Consider the following 12,623-nt stretch of genomic DNA (forward strand, 5'->3'; position numbering starts at 1 on the left):
AGCGCCACGCCGCCGCGTCGTAAGCGCACGCCGCCATCTGCGGCGTGTTGTACGTGCGAGGGTGAGGCGGAAGCCACTCGCACCGCGTATCTCGGCGTGAACCTACCGCTCGGGACGCACTCGAATGCCACGGAAACCGGACGCCCTCGATGGCGTGGAGGCATCCCGGAGATGAATGAGCGGAGGAGGCGGTGGTGACGTGTGGTTGCGCCCGCACTCGTCGCTCTATACAGGCGGGCGCACGGTGGCATGGCACGTGTAAGCCACGCACGCACGCTCGCACGCCGGGCGTCGGCGGGGCGAGGCACGTGGAAGCGGTGGCTACACGCCGCACGCCGGGCTGACGGACGCGCACGTGAGCGCGGACACGCGCACGCAGCGCGTCGACGGGGACGTGACACGTGGCACGGGGCCGCGACACGGTGGCACGGCGGTGCGGAGGTGAAACATACCGCGACTATCAATGTTTCATATGATGCGAGATGCAAATAGGTATATGGATGTCATATTCATGTTCATTAGCTTTTTCTGATCAATATTCATATATAAAACATTTGTATTTGAGTTACCATTCAAAAGTTATTGAAATAATAGTTTTATTAATTTAAAATAGAAAAAAAGAAAGAAAGGGTGTGAAGAGGGTAGTGATGAGCTGATCACGCGGCGCAGCCCATCCAACGGCTACTAGGCCGTTGATTCAAGCGGCCGAGTAGCCGCTGGGATAGGGCCGTGCCTGCGGATCAGCCCAGAAGAAGTCCTTTTGTCGCGGGTGGTGGCTCGGCCCGCGACAAAAGAGCCCACTCACCCTGGCCGCGGGTGGTGGCACGGCCCGCAGTACAGGGTCTTTGTCGCGGGTCGTGCCACCACCACGCGATTTCAAAGAGGTAAAGCATCAAATGCGGGCGTCGCGGGCGGGCCGCCACCCGCGACACTACCTGGAGGCCAAACCCTAGGCCGAAGCGCCGCCGGAGGCGTGCCCAAATTCGGCCGCCGCCGGCTCGCCGCCGACGCCGACGCCCTCTGCGCGCGGGGAAGCCCCCGCCTCGGGCCGCCCGCACTGCGCGCTCCCCGCGCGCCGCGGGCCGCCGCCCTGCGGCATCGCTCCACCTCCGGCCGCCGCGCCGCCGCCCGCCGTCTGCTGACTCACGCTCGGGCCGCGCCGCCGTCTGCACCGCCGTCTGCAATAGGTAGCGCCGCCGCGCCTGCTCGGGCGGGCGCCGTTGCCTTTTTTTATTTTTTATTTTTTTATACTTAATTGAGTTAATTAATTAGTTAGTATGTAATTAGTTAGTTAGTTTAGGTTTAGTTAGTTAGTTTAGGTTTCACATACAATACCAATTCCATTTGTCTCGCGATATTTTACTTGTCCGAGGTTTGATCTTCGGTATCACTCTATACCTTGTTCAACCTCGTCTCTGACAAGTACTCTTTACTCGTACTCGTGGTATGTGGTCTCTTATGAACTTATTCATATTCTTGCAAGACATTAGACGACATTCCACCGAGAGGGCCCAGAGTATATCTATCCGTCATCGGGATGGACAAATCCCACTCGTTGATCCATATGCTTCAACTCATACTTTCCGGATACTTAATCCCACCTTTATAGCCACCCATTTACGCGATGGTGTTTGATGTAATCAAAGTACCTTTCCGGTATAAGTGATTTATATGATCTCATGGTCATAAGGACTAGGTAACTATGTATCGAAAGCTTATAGCAAATAACTTAATGACGAGATCTTATGCTACGCTTAATTGGGTGTGTCCATTACATCATTCATACAATGATATAACCTTGTTATTAATAACATCCAATGTTCATGATTATGAAACTAATCATCCATTAATCAACAAGCTAGTTAAGAGGCATACTAGGGACTCTTTGTTGTTTACATATCACACATGTATCAATGTTTCGGTTAATACAATTATAGCATGGTATATAAACATTTATCATAAACATAAAGATATATAATAACTACTTTTATGATTGCCTCTTGGGCATATCTCCAACAAGTTTAGGTTTAGTTAGTTAGTTTAGGTTTAGTTAGTTAATTGATTAGTTTTAGGTTGAAAAATGTTTAGTTTAGAAAAATGTTTAGTATATGTATTTACAGTTTTTTAGTATATGTATTTGCTTTATGGATTTATTTTGTGCTTTAGTATATGTATTTGGTATATATGGATTTAGTTAGTTAGTTTAGTATATGTATGTACTTAGTTAGTATATGTATTTTGTATAGTTAGTTTATAATTATTATATGAATTTAGTTTGTGCTTTAGTATATGTATTTGGTATATGGACGACTCCTCCACCAACACCCTCTCTCTCGCAAACTAGCGTCGCCGACACCCTCTCTCTCGCAAACACGCGTCGCCAACACCCTATCGCTCTCGCAAACACGCGTCGCCGACACCCTCTCTCTCGCAAACTAGCGTCGCCGACACCCTCTCTCTCGCAAACACGCGTCGCCGACACCCTCTCCCTCTCGCAAACTAGCGTCGCCAACACCCTCTCCCTCTCGCAAACACGCGTCGCCGACACCCTCTCCCTCTCGCAAACTAGCGTCGCCGACACCCTCTCCCTCTCGCAAACACGCGTCGCCGACACCCTCTCCCTCTCGCAAACACGCGTCGCCATTAGGGTTAGGGTTTGGTTAGGGTTTGGTTAGGCCATGTACTTATCGATTTAATTTTTTGCAGAAACAATGGATCCATTCGAAATCCGTCGTGACTTGGAACAGGAAGACTTTTTCGAGAACATAATCCGCGATGGTCCAGAAGCCGACGGCTCCGGAGTCGGAGAAGACCGCGGCTCCGGTGATAAAGAAGCCGACGGCTCCGGAGCTGGAGAAGACCGCGGCTCCGGTGATGGAGAAGCCGAGGACTTCGGTGATGGAGAAGCCGACGGCTCCGGTGATGGAGAAGCCGACGGCTCCGGTAATGACGAGGTATACGACCAGTTGAGGCATTAATGGAATTCTGTATGTACATATGTATATAAATTAACTGATTTTTATTATCTTAGGCCTCCGAAGATAAGTTGGAGAAACGAGGCCCGGCAAAGAGACTGGGCAAAAAAGACCACTTCAACATTGAAGCTATATCACCGGAAGGCCAACCTGTGGCACCCGCGAGTGTCAGAGTGACATTTAAGAATCAATGCGGAGTTGTGGTTAGAGATCATATCCCGATCACTGTTAGAGAATGGAACAAGACCAAGAATGTGTCTGAAGATCAGGTTGCCGATAGGTACAAGAACACACTTTTTGACGACCTCATGTCACATTTCACTTTGCCAAATTTGGGATCGGACTCTGAGAATGCCAAGCAGAGGGCGCTAGTGAAGAAATGGGCTCTTAAGAAGATGGGGGAACTTTTCCGAGCGTATAAGAACCGGTTATGGAAAGCTTATAAGGCCGAGAAGAAGCCTCCAGTTATTCGAAAATTACCTAGCGAAGCAGGAGCATAATTGGGAAGAATTTGTGAAGTACAAAGAATCAGAGGAGGCTGTGAACCTGTCCAAGAAAAACAAGAAGAATGCAAGCGAAAAAAATATCACCATCATACGGGGCGAGGGGGCTACGAAGTAGCCATGCCTAAGTGAGATGCACAAGAGGCTGAGATGGAGCTGAATGGGATCACTCCAGAACCCACGCGAGAAGGATGGGACATTAGGGCTCGAAATTGGTTCCTCGCGCATGGTTGTGAGTATGACATGAAGACAGGGAACATTGTTGAAAGTGACAACAGGGTTAGGGTACCCAGGGAAAAATGGATTGCCGTGACGACAGATATAAAGGCGGGAAAACTAAAGTTTGCTCCCGATAGAGAGAAAGACTTGCTAACGCTTGTCCTCGGTAATCCTGAGAAGGGAGGACGGACAAGAGGCTTCGGCCCTAGTGTTCCGTGGTCGCTTGGGTTTCCGGCCGACGCGGAGACTTATAGAAGCCGAGCGAGAGCTAAACAACGCGAGCTGGAGGTGCGGAATGACCCGGATGGCCGAGTTCCAATGCCGACTTGACCAGCAGCAGCTGGGAGATTCAGCAGCAGACAGCTGGAGATAAATGAACTAAAAGGACAACGCCAGCCAGATAATACCGCCGGCATATCTCGGCCGACGAGACAGCAGCGTGGCCGACTCGGAGGCCCCTCCTAAACGGATGATAGATGGCGGTCCTGGCGACCCCGTGGATGGAATCAAGGAGCAAACACCTTGTGATCTCCATGAGGTGGTCAGGAACATGTCTGTTAAGGTGGCGGTCGGCTTTGTCTTACCTGCATTTGGACCTAAAGGTGAGCCGGCAACATGGTATGGCAATGAGATTCCAGCTAGCTATGCTCGTGTCGGGGTGGATTCAGTTGTACCGTCGTGGGAGACATTGGAGCTCCAGTTCCCTGGAGGTGATGGGGGGGTTACACTCAGAGAGGTGCTGGGAGAAATCATTCTCTAGGAAAAGAAGAATATCAGGCTGCCAGGCTGGGTATCCCCTAGTACCAGTCGTCCGAGCAGGTCACCATCACCTCCTCCAGATGATCGCAGGCCACCATCACCTCCTCCTACTGATCACATGTCGCCACCATCACCCCATGGGTACGACGTCGACCACGACATCCGTAGTCCATCTCCATCTCCAGCGCCGCCGCCTCCGCCCACTAAGACTCGGAATGCACCCAACCGGAAGCGTTTCAAGAGTCCTGTCCGCAAGATGTCGCCCCTCCCAAAAGTACCAAAGGTTCCTCCCCCCGTCCTTACGATCGTACTGTCGAGGAAAATGAGGCCATTGTTGCGAAATACAACTATGAGTTTTTTCATAAGCCAAAACCTCCAGCGCCAGAGCCATACACCGAGAAGCAAATAACATATGCTACTTCTTTCTGAACACACCATCGCAATATGACTTACACGAGAAGAAGGATGACTATACACGCCACCTTGCGAGGGTAATTGATGACAAGGCGAATGAAAAGGCTAAGAAGAACAAGGATGACAAGGCTAAGAAGAAGGATATTGCTAGCACGAGCAAATCATCGGCTAGAAGTGCAGCCGAGAAGAAGTCAAGTTCAACAAGTGCACCCCTCAAGGCCAAGCAAACGACAAAAGGCAAAAAGAGAAAGGAAGTTCCCCTCCTCGGAGATCAGCCCAAATAATCGATTCCAAGCACTCAAAGTGTTTAATGTTCCCAAGGTGTACCAGGAACAGGGGTGGTTTCGATATGGAAGAAGCTGCAAAGCTAGCGGCTGCCCGTGACGTTACCGTGGAGGAATTGCTTGTTAGGGAGCAGATGCTGCACTACCCACTGCTGATATAGCTCCTAAATTTGTCTACGGGGCCGACTTGGTCAGCACAGAGCAGCTGCATAAACTGCCAACACATATGCGGAATTTGCATCAGTGGTACCTTGATGCATGCAAGGAGAACATAAGGTACATCGTGGCGACTATACCATGGGAATATTACTACCGAAAGGAGGAGATCCATATTAAGATGAATGAACTCTGGCAGTTATTCAATTTAGAAGCCCTCGACAAATCTCTCATGAGTTGCTATTGCTTGTAAGTTGTTAACTACATATAAGTTCATTTTCATTCAGTTCATGTTCGTTTTCATTGCATATACTCATTATATCTTATGTGTTCTCTATTATGCAGACTGAAGATCAGTGAATGCAAAAGTAATAATATTATCAATATTGGGTTTGTTGACCCAGATAAAATACATGTTCAAACGGTAAAGCATAACGGCCAAGAAACGGGGGGAAACCTACTAAGGTTTTTGGGGAGCAATATTTCGTGATTCAATATTGTTTCCTTACAACTACGAGTGAGAGTCTTAATGATCTTTTATGCACATTCAATTTTTCTTACTCGATGTTAAGTGTAATTCCTGATGTATATACATAACATGTGCAGCTTCCACTGGATTCTACTAGACATTCGACCTGATAAGGGAATAGTTGAAGTAAGAGACCCACTGAGTAGAGGCGTGGACGGGTTCCGCGACTTGCAGAAGTTGCTCCAAGTGTAATTTCCTTCATCGCCGCGCTATATCTTTCGTGAGATATCAATTAATTATCCACTCATTCAATCATTATTTTGCCTGGCACGGCTTGGACCGCTTTCAAGAGACATCGTAAGGACGGTACCTGGGCAGAGAAGCTAACATTTACTCCTGTACCGTGCCCTCAGCAGCCACAAGGGACGAATCTATGTGGATACTACGTTTGCGAGTCCATTCGCATCTTAACCACTGAGAAGCAGAACAAAAATAAATTCAACGTAAGCAATAACACTCACAACTTTATTTATTATCGTCAATATTTTGTTATCAAGATTGATATAGTCATACTCATCTCATTTTTGTATATAGGTTGACTACATGCGGGACAGACTCCAACCAAAGGAACACCTACTAGGAATTGCGGAGGAACTGGCGGAACTTTTGGTTAGAGAAGTACTAAAAAAAAGGCTTGTTTAGTCCAAATAGATGCTCTACCTCCAAATAGAAGGTCGTTAGTACCGCTTGTCGATCGTGAGCTAAATGTATATATATATATGTAAGGGGAATCTACATGTAAGGGGAATCGACTTTTGCTTCCAATATTTGTTTGATCGATCTATATATATATATATATATATAATGAATGAACGTGTACCACTTCTAGTAGCGTACAAATATATCCAACTTTTATTTTCGAATGAAAAAATGAAATAACAGGCGGTCGGTGGCTGGGGGGGGGGGTGCTGCACCTCTCAAACCCTAAAGCAGCAGCGTTGTGCGCCCGCCACATAGAGGGCCTTTTGTCGCGGGTGGTAATACCGCCCGCGACAAAAGGGCCTGTCCCCTGCGCGCCTCGCGGCTGCCACGTGGTGGACCTTATGTCGCGGGTCGTAAGCGACCCGCGACAAAAGGGGGACCTTTTGTCGCGCCTCCTTTGTCGCGGCTGGCCGCCCGCGACAAAAGGGTCATACGACCCGCGAACTTAGGCCTGTTTTCCACTAGTGCCGGTAAAGCAGGATTTGTAGAAAGAACAAAAAAGGAAGAAAAGAAACTAACCGAACGCATTCACAGGAGGGCTTTGTGGGTCTACAGTGAAAATCATGTACGTGGCAATAGCTGATTAGACAAAACTATGGAAGGAACAGTAGCAAAATCGCTCTCCTTACGGTAAAAGGGGTCAGCTTTAATATAGTTAATTAATTGAGTAACTTGCTGATCATTTGATTCCATGGTAGGTGATGGACCGATGGTAGGATCTTCTGCATATGGTGATGATGAAGTTGGGGCTTGTGGAGTTAATGGTGATGGCGATATTATGTTACGCTTCACTCCATGGTAATGGAAAAGTGGATTATTCAAAAATTTAGACCTTTGTTCCTAAGAATAAGACGTTCTTCACATTGAACTCCCAACACGTCTTAATTTGGAAACAAAGGATGTATTCTTTTTTTTTCAAAAGGATACATTTTCTTGCTGTAATCGATTCCTTATCAATTAGAACCTCCTTATGTTCAACCATGCACATATTTTCCAATCCAGATTGACGGAGCATTGACATATGAATTTAAGCTTATGTTAGCTTTGTTATGAGTATCCCAAGTTAAACCTATGGTCTGATGAGCTGCAACATCAAGTAGTAGAGAGCATGCGGCAGCGGATGGAGCCTCGGGATGCTTCCATGAATGATATATCAAGAATTTATCGTGAATACCACAATTTTGTTTGTATTGTATTTGCGATTAGCAAGAAAGGAGTGCATGGCTCGATGTGCCATGGATGGACATTTCAGTAATATCCAGCATGCATGATGTGGCAGACAGTGTAACACCTTTACATAGGAAGATATTTCGAACAAAGAGCCGCTTCACGAATAAGTCGTAATCCTCGTGGTAAGTTATATCCATTCACTCTCATGGAAATTCAATAATATCTTGTGGGGACCGTTCCCGGGTTATCTATTGGACTGCAATTTTCTATTCAAACTGCAAGGATATACTATAATGGTAGCAGATTCATTGAATGCAATGTAGTATTCTCGAAATATATTCAATGTCAACTACAATTTTCTATTGAAAGAGCAAGGAATTACACTTAGTCAACTTCTGTTTCGCAATGTGCTACGTCTAGATGGGCCTACTCAATGTCATAGTTGGAGTATTTTATGGAATAATTTATCTTCCGTCAGTTTACTTTACCAATTTGTGACCTACATATCTAAAGCGATAATGCAAGCTTGGCATTATTGTCGAGCGAGCGAGAAAACCAATAGGGTATCTTGGTGAAGATGATGATAATGCAGAAGAAAAATATGTTAGCTACACTTTTGGTGTCAACAGTAGTGTACCCGGTTTTTTTCGCTTGAACACATCCGGTTGCAATCTCTTTTTGTTTGCATGCATGAATATGGTTGAAGACCTATTGTCATAATCATGTTTGCACGAAACGAATGTGCACAGCCCATAGTGACAAGAAGGTACTTAACACAAAAGTTAAACTCATAAATAAGACCGCTGATTGTTATTCCCCTAAATTTCATTTGTTAGAATAGACCGTAAGTACCTTGTTCTAGAGTGTGGTGCCTGGCTTGTTATCGTGCCCCCTGAACACCTGAAGGGCCATCAGTGAGCTGCAGATTATTCTTTTGAAGAGAATAATCACAAGAATTGCGCTCTGGTTCTTCATAGCTTATCCGATGAGAGGTCCCAATCGAAGTTATGGGACACACGTATCAAACATGCAGATAAACACGATACAAGAAAATACCATATTGCATGACGATCAAAATATGCGGGGCTAGTACTCCATTTTAAAAGTTGGGTGAGGGTGACTGTAGTCACCGTTACACGTCATTTCAGGACGACAAAACTCACTAGCGGCGACGGCCCCCATCGGAGCATCAAGCCGACCTGGAAACTAGAAGCCAGATTGTTGTTTCTAAATCAACGGAGGGAAATAGTTCTTTCGAAACTGATTAAGTTGGGCCTGACTTCTAAATTGTGTAACTATATAACTTTTGAAGCACAAAGAATCAATGCTTGTACAAAAAAAAGGATGCCTGTAAGCGGAAATAACCCCCTCGAAACTGTAGGTTCGCCATAAGGAAAATCACGGCGAGATTTACCGAAGATATCCGCTCTCACGTGTGTAATTTGTAAGCGTCCAACCAGCCACCAGCCCACCACATTGTTGATGTTTTAGAAATTATAGTAATGCTCTTGACGCCGGTCACCTCTCCACAAAGCTGTGCCTCGAGTTTTTCTACTTAATTAAACTAAATAAAATCATTTCCGTAGCTAACCCGTTTGTCTTACATGGACTCATAATGCCATGTTAGGAATAACATGGACGGGCAAACCTTATTAGAGGGAGTAGTAAAATAAGCCCCATCGATCATATTCCAACGAGCGTCCGGGTCAAGAGCAGTTAGTAGTAGGTGTATATTTATCCATCGGAAGGTTATATGTGCAAGCAACTCCACAAGGCAAGCAACACTTACCAAAAGGAACGAAGAAAGCAACATCAACTCAGTTACCTAGCTCGTGGAGAAGGACATCCTGCGACTGCGAGGAGCCACAGCAACCTGATCAAGTTTAGCAGCCATGCTGATACTCGAGCTCGGGGCGTGCATCATCCCGGTGACGCTCATTCTCGTGCCGGCGCGGCGGCTGGTGCTCCTGGTCGCCAAGCTGCAGGAGCTGGAGCAATGCATCAGGCGGCCAAGGCAGCTGTCGTCGGAGATGACACTCCAGATGGCCCCCGAGATGTCGAGCCTGCAGACCATGACCATCATGGTCTGAAGATCCCGTCCTTCGGGTGCGAGTGCACTCTCTCTCACACCAGATCGAGGCGATCCTGCGCCGGAGGCCGGTGTGCGTGTGCCAAGCTGGTTGGAGCTCCTGCTGATCCTCAATTTTCTCAGAGGATGAGCGAAAGCTAGCTTCCAAAATTAATTGTTCCTATGTACCATGTGACTTTGTGAATACCTCTTCTTGTCGCTATTGTCATTGTTTTTTCAGATCTCTCGCTGTAAGAAAGAAAAAAAGACAAACAAGAAAATCGCAGTGATTCTGGCTTTGGGCAAGAAAAAAAAGACAAACAAGAAAAGCGCAGTGATTCTGGCTTTGGGCGCTTTAACCTTCTTTTTACTAGATTACGATGCAAGTGAATGAAGTGTGGTATTTTTTTAGACTAAGAGTATCTTCAGCCGCTTTTGGAGCGTGTTTTCGGAAACACTCGGATTCATTTAAATTTGTTACTCCCTCCGTTCCTAAATATAGGGTGTATAGTTTTTGACACGGAAATTAAGAAACACACATTGAGAGCAAGTTACACGAGTTTTGGGCAAGATTACCCCTGAATTATTGCTTTGAGAAAATAGAGGAGTTTGCATGAGCTAAGAAAATGCAATCGAATCCGTAAAAAAAAAGTCCAACTAAGTAGTTCTACAGTAAACCTTATATTTTAGAGCTTTTTTCGAAAAACCTATACACCTTATATCAAGGAACGGAGAGAGTATATATTACAAGGATTTGAATGAAATCTGACTAAATTTAAACATAAAAATAAACTAAAGGGCGCGTGCGGTGGCCGGAGCGGTCGTAATACTGGGTGAAGTTGCAGTCGTAGTCGGTCCCGATGTCCTGCTTGTCGTGAGGGTCGGCGGGATCCCCCTTCACAATGCCGTTGGGACCAGCTTCGCCATTGTCGCGCGTGACGTCGACGAGCGGCCTGCCGCTCTCGCAGATGAACACAACGATCACGTCCTTGATGTTGCCCGCCCAAGCGCTATGGTCGTTCAACAACGAAGTGTACATGAATGTTGTATCCCGGCATGTAGTAGAGGTCATCTTTGCTTGCGAGGAGTCATTGCTTGCGGAGGAGCACCACCACCTTGTCCTCCTCCTCCTTCACTTCTGCCTTTGGGCGGAGAAGGCAGGCGCGCTATTGCTGCGGCACCTACTCGCGGATCTTAATGTCATCGTGGCTGCCACGTCTGCTCCGGGGTGCCGGAGTCTCATACTGCTCCTTCACCTAGCACTTCGCCATAGGGTACGGGGAGACGCGGTAGGAGGAGGTCGGTGTTGAGCGCGCGGCCCTGACTACAAAGAGTGGGAGGAGGACGAACGCGAGCTCGTCCCCCTCGGAAGCCAACGCGATGATGATGGCGGCGTGGAAGGTGGCGTCTTGAGTTTGGGGCCGCTATCGTGGAGGCAGTTGTGGACGGCAGAGAGGGTGTGCCCCGACACGCCCCAGTAACGGGCGCGCCCGTCCTTGCTCCACGATGTGAGTAGCCCCATGAGGCCGTCGATAATACACAAGTTTCCTTACAGCGCGTGTTGAAGAAGGCGACCCACCAATCATCATTGTCTGTGGCAGCCCAGGTTGGACGCTTTCATCCCGGTGGAAGCGGCGCCACTAGGCCTTGATCTGCTCATGCTAGCGGCCCGTCCCCGGTATGCGCGCCAGCGGGATGCCGATCCCGTTGACAGCCATCTTCCACACACCACTTCTCGGCTAGCGCATGTCCAGCGGTGTAGAGTACCGCGCCCCATACAACGTCCATGCCTCTACAATGGTGAGGCCGCCACGGCCGAATCCATTGGCAGCGAGAACATTCTAGCGGCTAGACATGGCTGTGGTGAGCACGATCTAGGGCTGGAGGTTGGCGCGGTCTAGGGGACGACGAGGTAGGGGAGCAGTGCGAATGTTGTGGAATCGCCCACATATGGTGGGTTCTCCTTTTCTATAGGGGTGGCAGGCAAGGAAGCGCGGGGGGGGGGGGGCAGTTTGGCGCAATAACGCTAACGCGCAGGGCCACGCCGCCAAGCGTGATGAGACACTTCGCTGCACCATTGGGGCAAACTGCGCTACCCGCTGGGAAAGCTGCGCAACTATTACACCGCTTGACCAGAAGTAGGCGATGGGTTTAAACCCCGCGTCCAAAACTCTATGTCGCTGATGAGATGGTCCTGCTACTCGCGATGCGTTTCTACGTTTGGCACTGTGCAGCGTTTCCTGTGTGACATGAATGGCTTAGGGTGTCAGACACCGTATTAGACCGCGCTGGATTGAAATGAGTTTTGAAACGTGCGACTGGGAGCGGGCAAACATCCGATGCCCTAAATCTTTTGGGGAACGCTTTGAGGAACACAAATGAAGGTGCTCTAATAGACATAACAACATCTTTTGTATGATCATAACAGTACAAAATGTACAGTATTGCGCACATTCACATGCAGGACTCATCATTATCTACTTATATTTTAAATAAAATAGGATTTTCCACTCGAAAACACTGAGCGGGGTTTTCACATGCGGCATTGACGACATCCTTGGACGGTGTGCCCCTTCTTGGAGGCATCATCGTGGGGCTCCTGCCTCCTTTGTTATGAAGGTTTCGTGCTCTCCGGGTGAAAACCCAAGTTCCTGCCTAGGCCAGAGCGGGCGATGCAGTTGGTCTCCATCGCTTCCTTCTTGGAGGTGTCTTCTTGGAGAGCACGACCTTGTTGGGCAACGGTGGTTCGTTTGTCCTCCAGTCTCATCGTGTAGGCGGGGATTGAAGATGTCGAGGTGACGGCCTCAAGCAGGATGCAGAGGGCCAGGGCGGTGGCCTAGGATG

This window comes from Lolium rigidum, chromosome 7 (assembly GCF_022539505.1).
Source record: "Lolium rigidum isolate FL_2022 chromosome 7, APGP_CSIRO_Lrig_0.1, whole genome shotgun sequence".
Taxonomy (NCBI): domain Eukaryota; kingdom Viridiplantae; phylum Streptophyta; class Magnoliopsida; order Poales; family Poaceae; genus Lolium; species Lolium rigidum.